Raw genomic sequence first — 26,243 nt, 5'->3', positions numbered from 1 at the left:
ACATGTGACGAAGTCTGTGATGGGATATGACTCTTTGCGGTGATTGACAGTGTGTGATTTGGCTGGTTTCAGGGTTTTGCATATTTTGCATTTTTTGCATGGAAAGAACCCTGTTATTTTTTGTTGAAAAGGTGTGACTGGTTTTTTTGTGATGATATTATTTTTTACGGTGGGGGCTATGAGTGATCCTAGGTTCCGTGCTTTCCTGAATATGAACCTAGGCCTATTGGGCATTTGATCGCCAATGATTTTGTCATCCTTTAGTGTATGCCAGTGTTTTTCCACAATTTTTTTAAAAATATGCGTATTGGCGGAGTAAGGGGTGATGATGGGCTTGATTATATTGGGATTGGGATTGGTTCGTGTTGATTTTGTGGTGTTTGTATCAGTTAAGAGGTTTTGTCTTGGTATTGCAGCTATTTTTTCTTTAGTATTTTTAAGAAACTGAGCATTGTATCCTTTTTCCAAGAATTTATCCGTGAGTGAATCTGCCTCATTGTTGAAGTCTTCCTGTTTGGAGCAGTTTCTATGGAGGCGCAGGTATTGGCTGCGGGGGACATTAAGTAACCAGTTGGGAAGATGGCAACTATCTAGCGGAATATAGCCATTAGCATCAGTTGGTTTGTGGTATGTGCGAGTCTGAATGGAATTGTTTTCGATATAAATATTGAGATCTAGGAAGTTAATTGCAGTGGAGCTAGTGGTAGATGTAAATTCTAAAAAGAATTCGTTTTTGTTTAGTTCCTGTATAAATAGATCCAGGGAGGGTTTGTCGCCTGACCAAATGAATAATATGTCATCAATGAATCTCCGCCATAGGACCAGGTTCGCATGTAGTTTGCCTCCAGGGTGAATGGCTAGGGATTCCCACCTGCCAACATAGAGGTTGGCATAGCTGGGTGCGAACCTAGTGCCCATGGCGGTGCCCCACTGCTGGGAGTAGTAGTCCCCCTCGTAGAGAAAGTAATTATGTGTTAAGATGAAGGACATGCAGTCTGTAATGAATTTACTTTGTTCTGAAGACATTTTTTGTTCGAGAAAGTGGAGGGAGGCTTCACATCCTTTGGTGTGTTGGATGTTTGTGTATAGTGACGTTATATCCATTGTTCCTAGGATATAGTGGCTATCCCATGGGGTGTTGTTGAGTATGCGGATAGCATGTTTGCTATCTTTTAAATGGGATGGGAGTGTTGGGACCAACTCCTGTAGATGGTGATCTACTAGTCTGGAGAGATTTGATGTCAGGCATTGAATACCGGAGATGATGGGTCTTCCTGGTGGGTTATTTATGTTTTTATGGATTTTTGGTAAGTGGTAAAAGGTGGCTAGTCTGGGGTGTTGGATATTAACATAATCAAATTCATTTTTATTGATGTAACCATCTTGGAGTCCTTTTAAGGTTAGGTTCCGTAGTTCCTTTTGGTAGTTGTTGGTTGGATTAGAGGGGAGGATCTGATAGGTTCTAGAGTCGCCCAAGAGTCTAAGTGATTCCTTGTGATAGTATTCTTGGTCAAGAATAACTATGCCACCTCCTTTGTCAGCTGGTCGGATTATTATTTCATTTCATTGTTATTTCCGGGCCCCACAACCTCTTGACATCTCCGCAGGACTACGGAGCGCAAGTACCCTGGGCCACGGCCCCCACCGCTTATGACACACGCCACCACAAGGACCAAAACCACACACACTCACCTCTTTATTACCGACAGGATTCCAGGAACGCGGCCTGCCTGACTCCACACGAGTAGGGACCGTGCATGAAAACCGGACTCCGCATAACCATAGACCTTGCCCGGATATCTACTACACAGCCTGCTACCATAGCCTTCCACCTACTTGAATATACTTACCCAGACCAGGCCTCCTGCCACATTTGCAGCCGGTCCCCTGCTGCACCACAGCGTCCAGGGACAAGACCCACTGCTACTTAGCCAGTAAACTACTCAGCCAGAGCCTCCTGCTGCACCTACCACTAGGCTGAAACCTCTTGCAGAACCTCTTGAACACCTTCCCTTGATTTAGGCCTTCAGCTACAGATAAGAAGGTGACTGACCATTTCACACTTGGACCCTAAACAAGGTAAACACCTGGGCTTACTTACACTGTGGCTTATTGTTTGCACACCTCAGCTCCTAACTCTCCCTCCCCACAACGCCCCCTATCACCCGGCAACCAGAAGCCTCCTGCTACATCTCTGCTCAGAGACAGATACAATCCAGAGCCTCCTGTTGCACCCCTGGATTACTGATAATTACGCACAGGTAAACATCTAGGTTTACCACAGACTGTGGACTATTCCTGTATACCTCAGTTCCTAACCCTTCCTCCATATCTATATACAGGACATTGAGTATCCTCAAGCGTTACTACGCCTACCGGCAACCAAAAAGCCCCCCTGTCACATCTCTGCAATAAAGTCAGATACAATCCAGAGGCTCCTGCTGCACCCCCCAACTGAGGGAGTGCTAACAAGCAATCTCCAAAAGCAGAACAGCTCCTCCGAGGGTAAGTCGCTAACCCCACTATCTACCTACCCAGTGCTAACAGCATTAACCCCATATCATTAAATCTCCAGGAGCATAACAAAGCGTTCAGGACCACGCCCCACCCAAAGAATCCTGACGGACCACAGTCCTAGTGCACACCTGCACTTTGCCAATTCTGATACCTGGTGAGTAACAGCTCCACAGCCAGCTAAGCATATCCAATACTAGAGAACGATAGCCCTAACCAAACTCCTCTTCTTTCCAGGTACAAAGCCACCACAGGCATTTTACCACACCAAATTAACCGCTGGATTTAACTATTTATTACACCTTGTATATCATTAGTTTTTTTTTATCCCAAACGAAATATTGTTTACTACACTCGTCTTTTAATCCTGTATTTTATTAAGTTTTTATCGCTAGCATCCAAACAAATAAAACATTTTTTTATAAAATAATAGTACTCTTCTCCTGATCTCTTTTTCACTACCGATAGCGCGATTTTTACTATAGAACAGTTAATTTATTGTAGTATATCTACTACGGACATTAGTGGTTCCCTGTCCACAATTATCGCTGCCATTGGTAGTAGTTAGCCTGATAAGCGCCTTCTACACGTACAATACCTTACTAGCCCTTATAAAAATTAAAAACTTTGGGCTAAAAAAACAATTTAGTGGTAAAAATATAATTATTCATTCTTCACCTCCCAATGGTATAAAATTGTGTGAGGCACATGTGATGTCAACATGCTCACTGCACCCCTAGATGAATTCATTGAAAGGTGTAGTTTGTAAAATGGGGTAACTTATGGGGAGTTCTGCTGTTCTGGCACCTCAGGGTCTCTGCCAATGTAACATGGCACCCTCAAACCATTCCAGCAAAATCTGAACTCCAATATGGCGCTCCTTCACTTTTGAGCTTTGTACTGTGCCTCAAAAGTAGTTTTTGACCACATATGGGGTATTGGCGTACTCAGGAGAAATTGCGTAACAAATTGTGTTATTAATTTTTTTCTTAAATACTTTTGAAAATTAAAAACTTGAGGCTAAAGCAACATTTCAGTGGAAAAAAAAGGTAATTTTCCATTGATTCAGCCCAATGTTATACAATTTTGTGAATTGCCTGAAGGTTAAAAATGCTCACTACACCCCTAGATGGATTCCTCATGGGGTGTAGTTTCCAAAATAGGGTCACTTGTGGGAGTTTCTGCTGCTTTGGCACATCAGGGGCTCTGCAAACGTGACATGGTATCCGCTATCTATTTCAGGCAATTTTGCGCTCCAAAAGTCAAGTGGCACTCCTTTTCCTCCGAGCCCTGCACCCAAACAATAGTTTTCCCCCACATATGTATTGGCATACTCAGGAGAAATTGCACAGTCCATTTTCTCCTGTTACCCTTGTGAAAATGAATAATTTGGGGCAAAACTAAAATTTTTGCATGAAAAATGTATTTTTTTATTTTCATGGCTCAATGTTATAAAATTCTGTGAAGCACATGTGGGTTCAAGGTGCCCACCACCATTCTAGATAAGTTCCTTAAAGGGTGTAGTTTCCAAAATGGGGTCACTTGTGGGGAGTTTCCAGTGTTTTGGCACATCACGGGCACTCCAAATGACATCCGTTATCGATTCCAGGCAATTTTGAGATCCAAAAGTCAAATGGCACTCCTTCTCTACCGAGCCCTGCCGTGCGCCAAACAGTAGATTTCCCCAACATATGGTGTATTGGTGTACTCAGAAGAAATTTCACAATAAATTGTATGGTCCATTTTCTCCTGTTATCCTTATGAAAATGAAAAATTTGGGGCTAAATCAACATTTTTGAGCAAAAAAGTAAAATTTTTATTTTTTCCTTCCACATTGCTTTAGTTCCTGTGAAGCACTTGAAGGGTTAATAAACTTATTGAATGTAGTTTTGAGCACCTTCAGGGGTCCCATTTTTAAAATGGTGTCACTTTTGGGTATTTTATGTGATATGGCCCCTCAAAGTCACTTCAAAAGTGATGTGGTCCCTACAAAAATTGGTTTTGTAAATTTTGTCTGGACTTGAGAAATTGCTGACCAACTTTTAATCCTTCTAATTTCCTAACAAAAAAAATGATGTTTAAAAAATGATGCATAGGTAAAGTAGATATGTGGTAAATGTTATTTATTAACTATTTTTGTGGTGTAAGGGCATAAAAAGTTAAAATTTAAAAATTGCTAAATGTAAAATTTTCTTGCCAAAATTCTGATATTTTCACAAATAAATACAAATAATATTGGCCTAAATTTATCACTAACATAAAGTACAATGTGTCATGAAAAAACAGTCTCAGAATTACTGGGATTCGTTGAAGCGTTCCATAGTTTTTACCACATAAAGTGACACTGGTCGGAATTGTAAAATTTGGCCTGGTCTGGAAGGTAAAAACAGGCTGGGTGGTGAAGGGGTTAAAGGGTATATTTGTGGCACCCCAGGGGTCTGGTTTCCACAGTAACAGCAATGTTATGTCTGAGAGCAGGTGGGAGGTCTCTTGGTCAGGAATCCTATGCATGCCACACCTCCTGCCCAGTCCTGGGAGGGGAAGAACTTCCCCTATATAAACCTAGGGCTGAGGCAGGGTTAGTGAGGAGAGAAGAAGTAGAGAAGAGAAGCAGCATAGGAAGAAACAACAGGAGCTCTGTGGGAGCAGTGCTACAAGGAGTCAGGGGCTGGCAGCTGCAGAGCTCGCCCTGACTGAGAAGTTATCACCGGACCCGGAGTCCGAGGCTGTGGGGACTAACTCCTATCCAGCAGCAGAAACCGACCGGCAGGGGATTGCAGGTCCTCTGGCCCAGAAACCCGAAGGCACGGTCACACGCGTGGGACCAGCACCGCCGTCGTGGAGCGAAAGCTACTAGAAGGCCCCGAGTCACCGACAATACGGGTGAGCACCACACGGTACACTCAGGGATGTGGGCTACTTATACCCGCCTCTAGCAAGGTAGCCAGAAGAGTATCGTTAGTTTGGGAGGCCTACAACTCCGCCTGGCCAGGGGAGATCCCATCTGCTCAAGGACTGACCAGGCCCCAATCGCTAGCCAGTACTCCGGGAGGGTCTATCTTTGTCACCAGTAAAGACCCTGAACTACACCGTACCGTCTCCGAGTGGTTCCTGCTACCCCCATCATCCACGTCGGCTGCCCTGAGGCCATACCCCTCCCGTTGGGGGTTATACTATCACGCTGCACAATCCTACCACCGGCCTCAGCGGTCTGCCCTGCAGCAGCAGCTCCTTAGCTGTACTCAACGGGTGGCGTAGTCGTCCAACATCTACCGCTGATACAGCGCCACTTAGTCTGACTCCCTGTGCACGGACCGGATCACCGCCACGAGACTACAACCCTCAACAGATCCGGCTCCGGGTAAGCTCCCGCGTGCGCAACGCTGCGCGACACAGGCCCAGGGGCGCGTCATATTCATGACTATTTTATTTTTTTACTACAGGCTAAAGAACTAAAAGGCAGTTAGTTGCTAATTACCTGCCAGTTGTGCCCTACGCTGATCATTTTTTTTCTTACAATTTGCACCGTATAGTAATTCTGACCAACTTTTTATAGTAATGTCCCCATCTTGTAGTAGTTTTCTCATCTCGTGGTAATGTCCCCATCCTTGTCCTCATCTTGTAGTAATGTCGCCTATCCTGGTCTGCATCTTGCATTAATGTGCCCATCCTGGTCCCCATCTTGTAGTAATGTCCCCATCCCAGTCCCCATCTTGTAGTAATGTCCCCATCTTCTAGTAATGTCCCCATCCTTGTCCGCATCTTGTAGTAATGTCCTCCATCTTGTAGTAATGTGCCCATCCCGGTCCCGATCTTGTAGTAATGTCCCCATCCTGGTCCCCATCTTGTATTAATGTGCCCATCCCGGTCCCGTCTTGTAGTAATGACTCATGCTGGTCCCTAACTTGTAGAACATTCAACTGAAAAGAATCACTGACTTTGGCGGCCCTCAGGACCAGGCCGCAATCATTACGGGGGCTACAGTGCCCGCGGGCCGCATTAAGCAGACTCAGGGGCCGCACGCGGCCCTCGGGCCACCTGTTTGAGACCCCTGGTCTAGAGTTATGTAACTTTAGCAAGTTTTTCAATTTGGAGTGCAGGGGGGCTTTTCCATTCACATAAATAGTTCTATGAAATACACTGTGTGCACAATTACTAGGCAAGTTGTATTTTAGAGGATTATTTTTATTATTGATCAACAACTATATTCTCAATCAACCCAAAAGACTCATAAATATCCAAGCTTAATATTTGTGGAAGTTGGAGTGGGGTTTTTTAGATTTGGCTATCTTAGGAGGATATCTGTTTGTGCAGGTAACTATTACTGTGCACAATTATTAGGCAACTTAATAAAAACCAAATATAATCCCATCTCACTTGTTTATTTTCACCATTTAAACCAATATCAGTGCACAAAATTTAGAAATAAACATTTCTGACATGCAAAAACAAAAAACTAAAAAATTAGTGATCAGTATAGCCACCTTTCTTTATGATGACACTCAACAGCCTTCCATCCATAGATTCTGTCAGTTGCTTGATCTGTTTTCGCTCAACATTGCATGTAGCAGCCACCATAGCCTCCCAGACACTGTTCCGAGAGGTGTACTGTTTACCCTCCCTGTAGATCTCACATTTTATGATGGACCACAGGTTCTCTATGGGGTTCAGATCGGGTGAACAAGGGGGCCATGTCATTATTTTTTCTTCTTTTAGACCTTTACTGGCCAGCCACGCTGTGGAGTAGTTGGCATGCATGTGATGGAGCATTGTCCTGCATGAAAATCATGTTTTTCTTGAACGATACCGACTTCTTCCTGTACCACTGCTTGAAGAAGTTGTCTTCCAGAAACTGGCAGTAGGTCTGGGAGTTGAGCTTCACTCCATCCTCAACCCGAAAAGGTCCCACAAGTTCATCTTTGATGATACCAGCCCATACCAGTACCCCACCTCCACCTTGCTGGCGTCAAAGTCGGAGTGGAGCTCTCTGCTCTTTATTGATCCAGCCTCTGGCCCATCCATCTGGCCCATCAAGAGTCACTCTCATTTCATCAGTCCATAAAACCTTTGAAAAATCAGTCTTAAGATATTTCTTGGCCCATTCTTGACGTTTTATCTTATGTTTCTTGTTCACAGGTGGTCGTTTTTCAGCCTTCCTTACCTTGGCCATGTCCCTGAGTATCGCACACCTTGTGCATTTTGATACTCCAGTAATGTTGCAGCTCTGATATATGGCAAAACTGGTGGCGAATGGCATCTTGGCAGCTTCACGCTTGATTTTCCTCAATTCATGGGCAGTTATTTTGCTCCTTTTTTGGCCAACACTCTTCTTGCGACCCTGTTGGCTATTTGTCATGAAACACTTGATTGTTCGGTGATCACGCTTCAAAAGTTTGGAAATTTCAAGACTGCTGCATCCCTCTGCAAGACATCTCACAATTTTGGACTTTTCAGAGCCCGTCAAATCTCTCTTCTGACCCATTTTGCCGAAGGAAAGGAAGTTGCCTAATAATTAAGCACACCTTATATAGGGTGTTGATGTCATTAGACAACACCCCTCCTCATTACAGAGATGCACATCACCAGATTTACTTAATTGGTAGTTGGCTCTCAAGCCTATGCAGCTTGGAGTAGGACAACATGTATAAAAAGTATCAAAGTGATCAAAATACGCATTTGCCTAATAATTCTGCACGCGGTGAAGTGTAGTCTTTTTAACTACTTTATCCATATCTGTGTTCTTTCTGAATAATATAATATGAATATGAATGCAGTCTGATTTATTCTTGCAATGTGGCCAAAAAGTATAGAATGCTGGACAATATAGTATACAAACAAAGAATGCGTATACAGAACTTTAAGTGAGTTTTGGCAGCTTCCTTCAATGGTTAATTCATGATCCGGACCACTAGAAACTTTTCTTTATTGATGTTTGATCAAGCTAAGGGTGTGGACCATGAATAAACACAGCTGTCTAATTTGCAGCAGTGTTTGGTCTGATGGATGATACATTAAACCAATTAAAACTGTACAAATCTGTGTGTTCCATTCATGTTTACATAGACATTTCCATAGACATCTCTGCTTAAAGGGGTTCTCCATGGCTGGATTGCTTTAACAATAAACAACCTGATTTTAACCAAAAACAAGTGTGTTCCTCTCTTGCCCCTTTGGCCTGCCCTCATCCTTCTCTGGCTACAGCTGAATATGTGGTTTATCCCAGATATTTCCCCACCCAAATACATGTACATCATATAGAAACAGATTTTGTTCAGCAGACATTTCATTTGGTCAAGTGGCTGCTTCATTCAATAGTTGTAACATGCCTCCCAACTTTTGAAGGACAGAAAGAGGGACAGATTATGCAGTGTGGCAAATTTTAGCCACACCCTGGTCACACCCCAATCCACGCCCATTTACCATTTTTTTCTCCCCTGGCAGGAGGAGTTGTCAGAGGGGCGGTGGCAGTGAGGGACATTCAGCAGACGCCCAAGACTGCAGGCCATAGACCCAAATCCGGGGCTGTCCGCTGTATCCGGGACAGTTGGGACTAGAGATGGATTCCCGAGTCTCTGGTTCAGCGTTCAGGTCAATGGCACCTGGCGGCTGGACAGGAGGCCGCAAATCTCTAACCTTCCGAAGTCCCCGGAGCGACTTTTGATCACCCAGGGCAGCGCAACGTCTTCTGTGCATCCTGCTCATCTCTAGTTGGGACATGTGGATTATTTTTTGTTCATTCACAGTCGGAGCCACCAGAACTTTCTCATCTCTATGTAGTTTCAGTTCATGACATCCGGCATTTTTGTGTCTGTGAGACCGTGTTCACACGTTGCAGAAATACTGTGTTTTTTGTTTTCTGCAGATGTCCGCACCACACTACACAATATCAATCTTCTCCCCCTAATGTGATGCATTTTTGATGCAGATGTGAAGCTGCGTTTCTAATGTGTTTTTTTATAGTATAGGAAAGCTTTGATTCTGCACTTAAAAAAGTAACTACAGTTTTTTACATGTGTTTTTTTAGGCTCTACATAGAAGACAAGAGAGAGGAAAAGGCACCAAAACCGCACAGTTCAGCAGCGTCCTTGGACGCACAGCGGGCGCCTTTTTGGTTAAAGTAGTTTTTATTAAGGATTTTTTACATAAATAGGGTAAAGAAAAAGGGGGGAGACATATTCTAAATACACAGAAATATACATTGGGTACGGAAAGTACTCAGACCCCTTTAAATTTTTCACTCTTTGTTTCATTGCAGCCATTTGGTAAATTCTAAAAAGTTCATTTTTTTTCTCATTAAAGTACACTCTGCACCCCATCTTGACTGAAAAAAAAACAGAAATGTAGAAATTTTTGCAAATTTATTAAAAAAGAAAAACTGAAATATCACATGGTCATAAGTATTCAGACCCTTTGCTCAGTATTGAGTAGTAGCTCCCTTTTGAGCTAGTACAGCCATGAGTCGTCTTGGGAATGATGCAACAAGTTTTTCACACATGGATTTGGGGATCCTCTGCCATTCTTCCTTGCAGATCCTGTCCAGTTCCGTCAGGTTGGATGGTGAATGTTGGTGGACAGCCATTTTCAGTTCTCTCCAGAGATGCTCAATTGGGTTTAGGTCAGGGCTCTGGCTAGGCCAGTCAAGAATGGTCACGGATTTGTTCTGAAGCCACTCCTTTGTTATTTTAGCTGTGTGCTTAGGGTCATTGTCTTGTTGGAAGGAGAACCTTTGGCCAAGTCTGAGGTCCAGAGCACTCTGGAAGAGGTTTTCATCCAGGATATCTCTGTACTTGGCCGCATTCATGTTTCCTCAATTGCAACTAGTCGCCCTGTCCCTGCAGCTGAAAAACACCCCCATAGCATGATGCTGCCACCACCATGTTTCACTGTTGGGATTGTATTGGGCAGGTGATGAGCAGTGCCTGGTTTTCTCCACACATACCGCTTAGAATTATCACCAAAAAGTTCTATCTTCATCTCATCAGACCAGAGAATCTTATTTCTCATATTCTGGGAGTCATTCATGTATTTTTGAGCAAACTCTATGCGGGCTTTCATATGTCTTGCACTGAGGAGAGGCTTCTGTCGGACCACTCTGCCCTAAAGGCCCGACTTGTGGAGGGCGGCAGTGATAGTTGACTTTGTGGAACTTTCTCCCATCTCTCTACTGCATCTCTGGAGCTCAGCCACAGTGATCTTGGGGTTCTTCTTTACCTCTCTCACCAAGGCTCTTCTCCCACGATTACTCAGTTTGGCTGGACGGTTCCACCGAATCCAGGACGGTTGGGAGCTATGGTTCTAACACTGTAATGGTGGAGTTGGTGGAAGAAGCGCATAAGTGGAGTCACTGCCAGAATGTTTACAGGCATCGGCCAGGACCTTTGTAAAGCCATTATTAGAAAGATGAATGAATGGAAAGAGTTGCGGATATCAGTAACACATTTGTATATCAATTCTTTAGAAGAAATGAAATAAAACAAGAGCAGGGGCTTTCCATGTGTAGATCAGTGGAAAAAGTAAGCAAAATTGTGAGGTCACTAGGGATGGTGTAAATGTTGGCATGTATTATCCAGTCTGTATGAGCCTGAAGAAAGGGCTGGACTTGCTGCATAACTCAATAAATTTTAATGTTTTTTAAACATTATAATCTCTTCCTCGTATCTTTGGCAGCGCTTTTGGAAGCCCAATTTTTTACCTTTTTCATATGTTCTTAATCCAGATCTTCTTTGGAGATTCAGAGGGCGTAGCTGCGGCCATGGAGGATCATCTTTGCAATTACCAGAGTTTTGCCTTCTGCTGCACAACCGATTCAGGTGAGTAAAAGTCACTCACCTCCCTCAGAAATATCTGTTGATCTGCTCAAGGAGCGTTTTCAATCTGTTTTTTTTCATGTGTAGATCAGTGGGAGAGGAGATAAAAATGAAGGCTTGTTGACGTCGCTCACCTTCTCAGGTTGTGCAAATTACAGGCACAACACTGCATGAAGCTTTGAGTGAAGACTAGTGATGAGCGAGCACTAAAATACTCGGGTGCTCGTTGTTCAAGTCGAGCAAATTGGAATGCTCGAGTGCTCGGTCCAAGAAACGAGCCCAATGTAAGTCTATGGGAAACTCGAGCATTTTTCAGGCGGCTCCCCCTGGCGGTCTGCAGAGGGCCTAAAAATTGCCCAAATCGATGGGAACAGTGCTCAAATGACATGGAAACAGCATGGGGAAGATCCCTGGAAGCATTTCTGACTCCCAGGTCACTGCTGTTAACAACGTTGTCAGAGGTATTACGCCACTTTTACGGACTCACAATAAAACATACAAAAACGAAACCAAAAAGGATTTTCCTGTGCCATATGTTAAGGAACATCCTTTCCAAGGTAATGACTTGTATATAAGGCAAAATAAATGAAAGTCACAAAGACTATTTTTATAGGGCTATCAGGCGACCCCAACTATTCTTAAAGGGCCAGCAGTCGGCCCTCGCTATTGTTAGAGAGCCATCAGCCGGTTATGCTTTGTTGTTCCCATTATTAACGAGTGGGTCTCCTATACTGTTATTGCGCATGCAGTGACTGCAATGGCTGCCAAAAATTTGGAGGAACTCCAATACTCCTTGCAAGAGACGTAGAGGGCAGAGGGCCTCCTGAAAACAATGTTCCCATTATTAGGAAGTGTGTCTCCCATACTGTTTGCCTATGCAGTGAAGCAACGGCTGTCAAAAATTTGGAGGAACTCCAATGCCCCTTGCAAGAGACGTAGAGGTCGGAGGGCCTCCTGAAAACAATGTTCCCATTATTAGGAAGTGTGTCTCCCACACTGTTTTCCTATGCAGTGAAGCAACGGCTGCCAAAAATTTGGAGGAACTCCAATGCCCATTGCAAGAGACATAGTGGTCGGATGGCCTCCTGCAAAAAATGCTCCCATTATTAGGAAGTGTGTCTCCAATACTGTTTGCCTATGCAGTGAAGCAACGGCTGCCAAAAATTTGGAGGAAATCCAATGCCCCTTGCAAGAGAAGTAGATATGTTGATATGGTACATATGCTGCTGATATGGTGGTGGAGGATGAGGATGCGGAGAAGGAGGAGGACAAGAGCAAATAGACAAAATCAGGAAGCGCATACCCATGTCTGGGTGTGAAGACAGAGGTGCATGGGAATAGAGTTAGACCTCCCAAAAAAAGACACCGTATTTGAGTTTATGTTACCCTGCTATCATTCGGTGGTGTTGAGAAGTCTGGCCCAATCCAGCCCTTGTTCATTTTTATAAGAGTCAGCCTGTCAGCATTTTCAGCTGACAGGCAGATGCGCTTATCAGTTATAATTCCACCAGCGGCACTAAAAACACGCTCTGACAAAACGCTAATAGCAGGGCAGGTTAGGACCTCCAAGGCGTAGAGAGACAGTTCATGCCCCGTGTCCAGCTTGGATACTTAATAATTATAAGGCACAGAGGAATCACAGAGGACGTTGGTACGGTCGGCAAGATACTCCCTCACCATCTTCTGAAACTTTTCCTTCCTTGGGAGAATACCCCGCGCCTCAGGGCCTGTGCGATGGGAGGGTCTGAGAAAACTGTCCCAGAACTTTGACAGTGTTCCCCTGCCTCTGCTGGATTACATTTGTATCTCACTCGCCTGTTCTCCTTGGTTGTCCAACGAACTGTGACCTCCGCCGCCAGCATTTTCAGATGGGAATTTTTTTAATAATTCCGCAACAAGGGCCTTCTGGTACTGCCCCAATTTAGTAGACCTGTCTGCCTCGGGAATAAGAGATAGAAAGTTCTCCTTGTAGCGTGGATCCAGAAGTGTCACCAACAGTAATGACTGTCACCCAAAATTTGGACAACGCGAGGGTCACTGGAAAGGCAGCGTAACATAAACTCAGCCATGTGTGCCAGACTGCTAACAGGCAAGACTTCCGTGTCCCTCATCAAGAGGTCAACTGACCATGCTCTCCTCCTCCTCTTCCCTGTCCTCAGGCCATCCACGCTGAACAGACGGTATGACAGTTGTGCAGGTAGTACCGTCTATAGAGTATAAAACTAGCTCCTGTTCTTCCTCCTCCTCATTGTCACCCAATCCACGTTGGGATGAGATGAAGCTGGGCTATGTGTAATCACCCTGTATGGTTCCTTGCTCCATATCATCGTGCTCCGCCTGCAATGTATCCTCTTTAATTGTGAGCAGAGAGCATTTCAGAAGACAGAGAAGTGGGATGTGACGCTAATTATGGAGTCATCGCCGCTCACCATCTTGGTGGAGTCCTCAAAGTTTTGGAGGATGGTACATATGTCTGACATCCATGTCCACTCCTGAGGTCTTATGTGTGGAGTCTGAACTGAATACCTACGGCCTTGTTAATGATGGTAGTCAACAACTGCCCTCTTCTGCTCACAAATCCTTCCCAACATCTGCAATGTAGAGTTCCAACACGTGGGGACATCATACACCAGTCGATGAGCCGGAAGCTGCAAATGCTGCTGAACACGGCAAGGGCGGCGGAAGCTGTAGCTGACTTTCTAAAATGGGCACACAGGCGGCGTACTTTGACAAATAGATGCGGCAGATCCGGGGAGGTTTTGAAAAACCGCTGAACCACCAGGTTAAGCACATGGGCCAGGCATGGTACGTGTGTGAGCTCGCCTTGCCTCAGAGCCGCCACCAGGTTCCGGCCACTGTCACACACTACCATACCTGGCTGTAGCTTCAGCGGTGTCAGCCACAAATATGCCTGCTCTTTCAGAGCCGTCCACAGCTCTTCAGCATTGTGCGGTTTGTCACCTAAGCATATTAGCTTCAGCACAGCCTGTTGCCGCTTGGCTGAGGCAGTGCTGCAGTGCTTCCAGCTTGTGACTGATGTGGCCATTTCAGAGATGGAGGCTGAAGAGGAGGAAAGGATGAGGGGCAGTAGCTGTAGAATGTGGGGGCAACCCTAATTGACCTAGAGCCCGCAATCCTCGGCATCGGGAGGATGTGTTCCGTCCCAAGGTCCGACTGGGTCCTAGCTTCCACTATGTTAACCCAATGTGCGGTCAGCAAGATGAACCGTCCCTGCCCACAAGCACTTGTCCACGTGTCCGTGGTTAGGTGGACTTTCCCAGTAACTGCATTGTTGAGGGCACAGCTAATGTTGTTGGACACGTGCTTGTATAATGCAGGGACCGCACACCAGGAGAAATAGTGGCGGCTGCTGACGGAGTACCGAGGGACGGCCGCCGCCATCAGGTTGCAGAAAGCTTCCGTCTCCAAGAGTCTAAAAGGCAACATTTTGAGCGCAAGCATTCGCGAAATGTGTGAATCTAGTAGTGTGGCCTGTGGGGTGTTGGCTGCGTATTTGCGCTTGTGTTCCAAGGACTGGGGTAGGGACAACTGAACGCTGCGCTGGGACAAGGACGTGGACGTGCTTGCTGATGGTGCTAGTTGAGAGTATGCAATGACAGGTGCAGGGCAGGATGCATCTTCGCATGTGCCATGGACAGGGGATTGGCGTGCACGCACAACAGGGAAGAAGCAGTGGTGTCACCCGCAGACACTGTTCCTGGACCCTGGGGTTTGGCCCATTTAGTCGGGTGCTTTGCTGCCATGTGCCTGATCATGCTGGTGGTGGTCAGGCTGGTAGTTTTGCTACCCCTGCTGATGCTGGGTGGTTCAAATGGCCTTTTTGGGGTTATTGGCAGAGTCTTTAAAAGACAACCAGACTCGGGAAGACCTAACAGTTGTCCTGGCAACTTCCGTCGTGTTGGTGTTAAGGGGAACAATTGCCCTCCTTCTGTCTGCGGCCACCACACTCTTGTTCTTGCCTGTTGTGGTGCTACTCCTCCCTCCCCCTGTGTGCTGCTCTCCTCTCTCTGCATGTCACCTTGCCAGGTTGGGTCAGTGACTTCATCGTCCACCACCTCATCTTCCACTTCCGCAGCCTGGTCCTCCTCCTGACTTTCTGGCAATTGTGTCTCATCATCATCCATTTCTTGTGACTGTTTCCCACCGTCGCCTTTGTGTGACCATGGCTGCTCAAATATTTGGCCATCGCTACATGCGATCTCTTCTTGCCCCGCTTCAAGTGGACCGGGCGAGAGGTCCGAATCCATAAATGGAAAAGTGAACAGCTCTTCGGAGTGTCCAAGTGTGGGATCAGTTGTCTCCGGGCACTCGACATGGTGGGAGGAAGGAGGATCAGAGTGAGGAATATGCAGTCCAGACTCACAGCTACTGAAATTTGACCGTGTGGAAGACAGGGTGGTGGTGGTGGTGGTGACAAAGTGACTGGAAGCATTATCCGCTATCCAACAAATAACCTTTTGACACTGCTCTGGGTTCAATAGTGGTGTGCTGCAGACACCTAGTAATTGGAACAGGAAGGTAGGGCGACAAGACATGGGTGTTTGTTGTGCCACAATTTCAGCTTGCCCACGGCCTTGACCCCATCCTCTGCATGCACCATCACCATCACGTCCACTTCCCCGTCCCTTGCCATGTGCCTTGCCTATTTTAAATGAAGGACAATATTTTCCACGTTCACTACAAATGGCTGGATTTGAACCACAGTGATATGTGATATGTGTGACAGAAAACCAGTTTTAAATAGCTGGCCTGTAGGTAACTATTTTTAACAGCGCCGACCTCGCGTCAATAGGTTCACTGACACACTGCAACAAAATTTAAATGGAGGCCAGAAATGGCTGAATTTGGAGTGCACTTATATGTGATACGTGTGACGGAAAACCACAGTTTTAAATAGCTGGCCTGTAGGTTACTATTTTTCACAGCGACCTCGTGTCAATAACTTCACTGACACACTGCAACAAAATTTAAATGGAGGCCAATATTTTCCACGTTCACTACAAATTTTTGGATTTTTATCGCTGTAATATGGAAAGGATCTGGCTGTATTCTGCAGTGCCAACAAGCAAATGGAGCAGAAAAATGATGTACTCTGGATTGTTTTTTAAGCAAATAACCAGGATTAAGATGGAAAAAAATGTCCCTGGCCCTTGATATCTGTGGCTATGTCTACAAATATCTAAAAGAACAGCAGCAGCAGGAACGTTCAATGGATCATCTTGCACTATATGCACTGCAGTCTGCCACATACACTGCCTGCCTGCCTAATTCCTGTTATCACCACTGAATATATGCAGCTGGATTAGTCCTCAGAAGGACTGTCAGTTAAAATGGATATAAATATATGTTGTGGAATATCTATACTAACTATTGTGGTAAGACGCCTCACTCGGCCGCTTCCGGAAGTAGACTCAGGAACCGTGTTTTCTCTACAGGCTTTATTTAGTGGCATAAAGCCCTGCAACTACAACAAAAATAACCACAGCCTTACTGGCAAAACAACAAAACAAAAGGTAAATGATAGCACAGTCCATAGCAGTGTGGGATTAGCCACACAGGTAGTAGTCCCAGCTTCCAGCTCCTCTCTGAGCTTTGGGCTTCCAGTCTGGAGTCTTTGCCACTCCAAACTCAACAACAGAGAAAAAAAAACAGGACTGAACATTTAAATGTTGCTCAACCATACCCTGAGGTGGAGGTATGAGGAATGAAGACTCTCCCATCTCTATGTCATTCCCATAAAACTACGCCCTTTAAAAGAGTTAACCCCCCAGCATATAACTGGCAGAAAGTTTATTGGTTCTAGTTCACACAGGCTAGCAACATGCGTGACACATACCTCCCCTTATATACCATACCAGTGACTCTGTTACATATTCCCCCCCTCTGCCCAAAGCCCGGGGTTTGGGCACCTTCCGATATGAGAAAGGGAATTCTAGACAGGGCATCAGCATTCCCGTGTAACTTCCCGGGCCTATGCTCTATGTGAAAGTTGAAGTCCTGAAGAGCTAGGAACCATCTAGTTACCCTGGCATTTTTACCCCTCCTTTCCCTCAAACATCTCAACGGGGCATGGTCTGACACCAACTTAAACTTCCGGCCTAGTAGGTAGCATCTTAGTGTGTCCACGGCCCACTTTATGACTAAACACTCCTTTTCTACTATTACGTAGTTTTTCTCGCAGGAGGACAGCTTCCAGCTCAGATAAATGGGGAAGAACATCCCATTCTATATCTCTTGAGAGAGTACGGCTCCTAGACCATCCTCTGAAGCATCTGTCTGGACCACGAACTCTTTCTTAAAGTCTGGTGCGACCAGGACTGGCTGTTTACACAGTGCTGACTTCAACAGTTGAAACGCGGTCTCTGTTTCCTCCGTCCACTTCACCATGGTTGACCTGGTGCCTTTTAGGAGATCCGTCAGTGGCGGGGCCATCATTGCATAATTTTGGATAAACCGCCGGTAATATCCCACCATTCCCAGGAATGCTCTCACTTGCTTCTTGGAGAGCGGTTGCGGCCAGGTCTGGATTGGCTCCACTTTATTGACTTGCGGCTTTATTTCGCCTCTCCCGACGACATAGCCCAAGTACTTGGCCTGCTCTTTTCTAACGGCACATTTTTTTGGATTTATTGTAAATCCCGCCTTCCTTAGGGTATCCAGAACGACCTGTAGTTTAGGTAGATAACTAGCCCAGTCTGGGCTAAAAACTACAAAGTCGTCAAGGTAGGCTGCGGCATATTTCTTATGTGGGGTTAGGATCCGATCCAAAGCCCTCTGCAAGGTGGCTGGGGCCCCCTGTAACCCAAACTGCATCCGAGTGTATTGAAAGCACCCATCCGATGTTGTGAAAGCCATCTTCTCCTTGGCCGTCTGGGACATGGGGATCTGCCATTAGCCCTTCGTCAGGTCGAGAGTGGTAATGCATCTCTCCGGTCCAAGCCTCTCGATGAGTTCGTCGACGCGGGGCATCGGGTACGCGTCACACTTGGACACCTCATTCAGCCGGCGGTAGTCATTACAAAACCTCCACTCTCCATTGGGTTTTGGCACGAGGACGATTGGGCTCAACCACCCACTCTTTGACTCCTCTATCACACCGAGGTCTAACATCCTCTTCACCTCAGCCGAGATCATCTCCCGGCGTGCTTCTGGAATCCGATACGACTTCAGATTCACTCTTACATGTGGTTCTGTTAGCACGTCATGCTCTACCACCTGAGTATGCCCCGGCAACTCTGAGATCAGTTTCCGATTCCGCTGTAGTAGTTCTCGACACTGTTGCTTCTGGGCTGGCTATAGAGTCTCTGCTATAGTGACCTCTTCCACCTTGCCTTTGGGAGCGGCTCCCAGGCAAGGAGTTTCCACAGGCTCCCAGTCCCGCCACGGCTTGAGCAAGTTCGCATGGTATACTTGGTGTGGCTTTCTTCAGCCAGGCTGGCGGTAGTTCACTTCACTGAGTTTCTCCACCACCTCATACGGGCCTTGCCACTTGGCCAGGATCTTACTTTCGACAGTGGGAATGAGAACCAGAACGCGATCCCCAGGCTGGAACTGTCTCAGCCTTGTCGACCGGTTGTACACCCTCGCCTGTGCTTCCTGCGCCCAGAGGAGATGTTCCTTCACAATGTGCATCACTTTCGCCATTCTCTCCTGTAACTGGGCGACATGTTCGATGATGCTCCGGTGGGGCTTGACCTCGGCCTCCCAGGTTTCCTTGGTGATGTCTAGGAGACCCCTTGGATGCCAGCTATATAGAAGCTTGAACAGAGAGAAGCCAATGGAGGCTTGGGGAACTTCTCTGATGGAGAAAAGTAGAAACGGAAGCAAGTAGTCCCAGTCTCGACCATCCTTCTCGACGACCTTTTTGAGCATCGCTTTCAGGGTCTTATTGAAGCAAAAAAAAGGGATAGTTGTTCCAGCGTCTGGTAAAATAATTCTTTTATTTTTCGGCCATTAAAAACTTGCAAAAATTACCAAGGTTGCATAGACAGGATAGGGGAGCAAGACGCGTTTCGAACGCTCACTTGCATTCTTTATCACTGCATAGCTACACAATGAAAAGGATTTTCTAAAATACTAAAAATGTGCCAATGAAAACAGTTGGAACAAATCACATGAATCAAATCTAAGAACACCAAAACTTTTGAACTATAAGAAACAGTAAACCGCAAATTAAAAGAATTGTCATTCAAAAATGAAAGAGGTGGAGATATAAAGCGAAAATTATTGACAAAAGGTATTGGATATTTAATCTGGATTCAAGAAGCCCAAAGGGTTTTAATCTGAAGAGAGAAACCATGTATCACTATTGACTGTTTTCATGCATCTGTTGCTCAATGTGGTAATTATGTCATGTGATTTGTTCCAACTGTTTTCATTGGCACATTTTTAGCATTTTAGAAAATCCTTATCATCGTGTAGCTATGCAGTGATAAAGAACGCAAGTGAGCGTTTGAAACGCGTCTTGCTTCCCTACCCTGTCTATGCAACCTTTGCAATTTTTGCACGTTTTTAATGGATGAAAAATAAAGAAAGAATTATTTTACCAGACGCTGGAAGTACTATCCCTTTTTTTTAGCATATTCCGGTGTGGATCCACCTGGTTCCGTGCAAGCTGGATTATAAGTACTGGGTGAGCTGGGTTTCCTTTTACTATATGTGGATCTTATTGAAGCACTTCACCAGGCCATTGGTCTGTGGATGGTAAAAGGAGGTTTGCAGCTGAGCAATCTGAAACACTTTACACAGCTCCTTCATCACCTTGCTCATGAATGGGGTTCCTTGGTCCGACAGGATTTCCTTCAGCAGGCCGGTCCTGGCGAAGATGTGGACAAGTTCCCGCGCTATGCTCCTACTGGACGAGTTCGTTAAGGGTACCGCTTCGGGGTACCGGGTCGCATAGTCCATGACAACCAAGATGTATTGATGGCCTCGGGCCGATTTAACTAAGGGACCCACGAGGTCCATGGCAATCCTCTCAAAGGGAACTTCTATCACAGGTAGTGGAACTAAGGGACTACGGAAGTGGGAGGTAGGCGCGGTTATCTGGCAGGTGGGGCAGGACCTACAATAGTTTAAGATCTCCTGGTAACATCCTGGCCAATAAAACCTCCTCACTATTCACTCCTAAGTTTTTTCAACCCCTAGGTGTCCCCCCAGAACATGTGAATGGGCCATGTCTAATACCCTCCGATGGTATGGCCCTGGAACTAACAGCTGTTCCACAACCTCTTCACCTTTCAGTTTGGTTACCCAGTATAACAGCTCCCCCTGAACTGCAAAATGTGGGTACTTGGTGTTTGCTCCCGGCTCTTGGGCAACACCATTACAAACTGTAACATTGTCCCATGCCCCTTTCAAGGTCAAGTCCCGAACTTTGGCTGCTTCTAACTCAGGGAGGTCGGCCTCCTCAGTCACAGTCTCGTCCTCGTCACCGACAAGGACACACAGTGAAAACCCATCCACTTCCAATGTCGACCGGGGTATTTCTCTAGGGTCCTGACTTTCGTCCCCGTGACTGAGTCTGGATCCCTTGCCCCACAAATCCCAGAACAAGAGAAAATCGCGCCCCAATATGACGGGATGTATCAGGTCCTTGACCACCCCGACCTCGTGGGATTGGGCGCCACAGTCTGTTCCGACTGTCACTCTGGCCACCGGGTAGTTCTTGGTGTCCCCATGTTTGCAGCGGACGCCCACAGATCTGGCGGGGATCAGCCCCAGGACCATCACTCTATTAACAGACACAGCACACACCTGCGGCCCCTCGCCGGGTTGACAGTCCACACTGCAGGCTCGGTAAGCATAGTATGAACATAGTCTGCCTAGGCTGCAATCCATTGGCTCAGCAGACGTATGACACTGGGCGGCTACGTGTCTCAGATTGCGACATCGCCAACAGATCACATCCTTCACAACAGACCTTACAGCCCCTTCAGTGGAAGTGGAACGCCCCCCAGTTGTGGCTCTGAACCTCTTCCATGGTGAATCTGCCCCCTTTTGGGCACTCCAGTAAGGGGAGGTGGCTATGTCGGGTTTCCCCAGGGATTTTTCGACCACTTGGTATCTCCCTACGAGGTCGTCTGCATTCCAAGGGTCGCCCTGGGAATCCAGGTCTGCACTGGCCTGGGTAGGGAATGGATGAACCTGTCCATCACCCCCGCTCAACCATCTGGGCAGGAGAGGAAGACTCTGGCTGCAGCCATTTCTGTACAATATGTAACAAGTCAAACATCTGTGAGCGTGGAGGCCTGTCGCCAGCATACGCCCAGTGGTGGACCCTTTGTGCTCTGACAGACATAGTCACTCCTGAGCATGCCAATATTTCGGTTTTTAATTTGGCGTATTCCTTTGCGTCCTGTAAAGTCAGCTCGTAATAAGCCTTCTGCAGCTTGCCAGTCAAATATGGCACCAGAACCTCCCCCCACTGCTCTAGCAGCAATTTCTCCCGTTCCGCCACCCTCTCAAAAACAGTCAGGAACGCCTCAACATCATCCCCCGGGGTCATCTTCTGTAACGCTCTCCTTACCGTCTTCCTGACGTCTGCATCATCATCTGGACTTGTCGGAGCCGTCGCCTTGCCACGGATCGCCTCTGCAAGTAACTCGATCTGCTGTTGCTGTTGGCGATGCTGATCCTGTTGCTGCTGTTTCTGGAGCTGAACCTGTTGTATCAGCAGCTTAGTGGTCTCTTGTTGCTGCTGTAGCTGCTCACGGTGCTGCTGCTGCATGCTCTGCTGGCTCTGCTGTATGCTCTGCTGGCTCTGTAAGTTCTGTTGCTGCATGCTCTGCTGGCTTTGCACCAGGTGCTTAATTAGCTCTTCCATGCTTCCGGACATCTCCTGCTGGCTGGTAGCCTTCACCCAAAACATCCACCGGTCTCTGTAGCAGGTACACATGTTCCTGGAATCTTGCCCACATTCTCCACCAACTGTGGTAAGACGCCTCACTCGGCCACTTCCGGAAGTAGAATCAGGAACCATGTTTTCTCTGCAGGCTTAATTTAGTGGCATAAAGCCCTGCAGCTCCAACAAAAATAACCACAGCCTTACTGGCAAAACAACAAAACAAAAGATAAACGATAGCACAGTCCATAGCAGTGTGGGATTAGCCACACAGGTAGTAGTCCCAGCTTTCAGCTTCTCTCTGAGCTTTGGGCTTCCAGTCTGGAGTCTTTGCCACTCCAAACTCAACAACAGAGAAAAAAAAACAGGACTGAACATTTAAACGTTGCTCAACCATACCCTGAGGTGGAGGTATGAGGAATGAAGACTCTCCCATCTCTATGTCATTCCTATAAAACTACGCCCTTTAAAAGAGTTAACCCCCCAGCATATAACTGCAGAAAGTTTATTGGTTCTATCTCACACAGGCTAGCAACCAGCATGACATATACCTCCCCTCATATGCCATATCAGTGACTCTGTCACACTATGACGAAGCAAATCTCTCCCTGACTCAGCAGCAGCTCTCCCTACTCTGCCTGATTCCGGGGTAGACTGTGGCGAGCATGGCGGCGCCCGGTCTTATATACACCTGATGATGCTGTGTGGCCAGCCAATCTGTTACGAAACTGCAACTCCACTCTAGGACAGAAGAGGGAAAAGCTGTCCCTGCACGAGGTCTAGACTGAAGCCCTACGGTGGAGTGGGCAATCTATTCCTAGCGCACTGACGTTTCCCTGACTAAACTCAAAAGAAGACCTAAAGGAAGAGGGGAAGGAGACCCTGACAGAACTAAGGACTAGGAAAATACAAACTGGTGACCTCCTAGCAGGAAACTAGAGGAAGCTGTAGAAACGAAAAAGGGAATAAAGGAATCTCAACACACAGAACTAGAGGATCCAAGAACTGCACAAAACTAAACACAGAAAGGACTACTACCAAACCTCCTAGCCAAAACTCTCGTGGATTAACACTGTTGTCCGGCAAGGACTAGGAGGCAGGTGCTGGGTAATAAAGGGTGATACAATCACCTGATCTTAGTCAAAACCAACACCAGGGGAAAAAGACCAACAGCCAGAAAACAACAACAAAATGGCGGATGGTCCCAAAGAAACAGATTCTAACACAATCACTGTAATGCCCACAACCAACATGGCTATGGCATTACAGTGCATGGCAGGCAATCCCTGCATGTTCATTGGCTCTCTAAAGAGCGCCAAACATGCAGGGAGGGGACCCGAGCTCCCGCCCGAGCAACCCAGAAATACTCATTAAGCACTGAGCATCTCGAGCAGTGAGAAGCTCGGGTGAGTACCGAGCAGTGGCGAGCACGTTCGCTCATCACTAGTGAAGAAGACCAATAATTGCATGTGTCTGCTGCTCCACCCACTGAATCTAATGGATATCAGGCACAGGAAAATAGTTGTATTCGTGGTAATAAAGTGCTGTATTGTATGGTTGCTGTCAGGTCCAAGGAATGATGAATCCAAAGAACTTTGCTTTATTGAACAACGTGTTTTCTTCAACTATCAGGTACAAATACATCAGGTACAGATAATTATTTGCACCTGATGAAGCTGTAGCGCCCCGAGGGTTCGGTCGCTACAGAGGTATTGCATCTCATCCAGATGTGCGATATCTCACTCTCAGGTAAGGATGGAGTGTGGATCAGGACCACGACACCTGCATGCATTACACCACATTTCCGGGGGGCAGGGCGACCGATATGCTCCAAGCAAAGCACAACAGTCCCTGTCCCTGGCTGGAGTGGGGGGAGGGAACACCGAGGAAGGGGGAACCCTGTAGTGCAGGAGCAGGGAGGAAGCAGTACCTGGGTGCACCTAGAGGGAGGTATAAAAGGTGGGCACCATCTTAGATCAGTGTTGAGTCTGAGGAGAAGTGACCGGGAGCAGAGGCTCTGCATGAGCTCTGCTCCAGAGGCGGGCCTAGTAACTGAGGCCCAAGCCTGGAGAGGAAGTGAAAGGAAGAGGAGCGGAGAAGGCTCCAGGAACAAGGAACGAAGGGACCCCAGGGGTGTGGACCGGCTGGTAGCCACCACACGCCCGAATCTACCTGCGTGGAGGGGTCAGGCCAAAGGGGGAGACCGGTCCCCGAAACTAGTGGAGGCGGGGAACTACCCTCAGCTAGAAACCGGAGGCTGTGACATTTTATGTGGCGCAGCCCCTTGCCATACCCGTTAGGAAGGCACCACATAGGGTCAGGGAAACGGAGGCCAACATTTACCCGCCAAGGCCCGAGGCAGCCGGACAGAAGCGTGGTCACTGGTGGGGTATGACAGGCCAGAGGAAGGACACACAAAGGGAGTCCTGTGAAGCGCTCCAAAGTTATCTGGGAGTTGGCCGAGCCCCTTACCTGGTGAGCACAGTGCGACGCGGGACGTTATGACCAGCTGAAGTAACTTGGATAAAGAACTGTGAGTAAAGATCCTGAACTGCATTACAGAGACTCTGAGTCATTACTCCCGCGCAACATCACTCCCAACATCCCCACTTGCTGCCTTGAGGCTATACTCCGCCCATGGGGAGTTATACTACACTCTGCTGCGCCCACAACACCAGCCTCAGCGGTCTGCACTGCAGCGGCGGTTCACTCTGACCGCAATCCGCGGGTGGCGTAGTCGGACATTCAGAACGAATAGACTATCTCCTCTGGTTTGACCGCCCTGGGCACGGACCGGGTCGCCGTCATGAAGACTACAACCCCCAGCATCTCACTGAGGCCCGACTCCGGGTATTCCCCTACACACACGGCCCAGGGGGCGCGTCATAAACACCTACCTCAATGAATACCTGAAGGTGTTTGAAAGTTTGCACTTAGTAAAATTGCACCTTGTAGGGTGACATGGACACCTGGTCGCGGCAAGGACTGTGGCCTGTTAAAGAGACTTCGCTGTTGAAATGTTGCTGATAATGTTTTATATTTTCTTCTGAAAAGAATGTTTCTGAAGAAAATTGTATTATATGTGACAAATGTGTTTATGCAAGTGAAAAGAGTTTTATAATGTCTAATGTATATGAAGAAGGTATTATAATATTTTTGAAAAGAGAGGAGTTTTATGACAAGTAACGTTAAAAAAAAACAAACAAAAAAACAAAACAAAACAAAAAATTTTAATTCTGCATGTCTTGAAATCAATTGTCTTTTGCTCTGTTCCAGCCCGCGGACGTGCTGTGATTTACCAGGGGGGAATGTAGCGCCCCGAGGGTTCGGTCGCTACAGAGGTATTGCATCTCACCCAGAGGTGTGATATCTCACTTCCAGGTAAGCATGGAGAGTGGCTCAGGACCCTAACACCCACATGCACTACACCACATTTCCGGGGGACAGGGCGACAATGCTCCCAAGAGTGAGCACAACTGCCCCTGTCCCTGGCAGGAGTGGGGGCAGGGACCACCTAGAAAGGGGGAACCCAGTAGTGTGTGGGTGGGGAGAGTAGATCCTGGGTGCACTGATGAGAGAGGTATAAAAGGTGGGCACCATCTTAGAGACAGAGTTCAGTCAGAGGGAAGAAGTGACAGAGCAGGGCCTCTGTGGAGCTGTGCTCCGGAGGCGGGCCTAGCCTGTGAGGCCCTGCCAGGACTGAAGAGAAAGTGGGAGAGAGCAGAGAGAGAAGGAGGCTGGGAGCAGGGGCTCTGCACGGGCTCTGCTCTGCAGGCAGGCCAAGTCTCAAGGCCTGGGCCTGGAAGGAGAAGAAAGGAGAGCAGAGGAACGGAGGAGGCTCCAGGAGTGGAGTGAAGGGACCCCAGGGGTGCGGATCGGCCAGCCGCCACCGCACGCCCGCCGCTACCAGAGTAGGGGGGTCAGGCCAAGAAAGGGAACCGGATCCCTCATCTAGTGGAGGAGAGCAACTACCCTCAGCTAGTAACCGGAGGCCGTGGCATTGCAAGTGTACGGCCCCTCACTACACCCGTTTGGAAGGCACCATATAGGACCCAGGG

The 26,243-nt window shown here is 47.1% G+C and overlaps 1 long non-coding RNA gene across 1 annotated transcript; it reads left to right on the top strand.

Annotated features, from left to right (window-relative positions):
- Positions 1-2,152: 2,152 nt before the first annotated feature.
- Positions 2,153-2,673, top strand: LOC141258334 (uncharacterized). The gene is made up of 3 exons (XR_012318289.1): positions 2,153-2,261; positions 2,343-2,505; positions 2,576-2,673. It is a non-coding gene; the product is annotated as an uncharacterized lncRNA (long non-coding RNA).
- Positions 2,674-26,243: the final 23,570 nt, after the last annotated feature.

This window comes from Phyllobates terribilis, unplaced genomic scaffold (assembly GCF_046119375.1).
Source record: "Phyllobates terribilis strain yellow unplaced genomic scaffold, ASM4611937v1 Scaffold_3__8_contigs__length_932513732, whole genome shotgun sequence".
Lineage (NCBI taxonomy): Eukaryota > Metazoa > Chordata > Amphibia > Anura > Dendrobatidae > Phyllobates > Phyllobates terribilis.
Note: the sequence above shows the minus strand (reverse complement) of the source record. Positions and strands in the feature narration are given on the sequence as shown.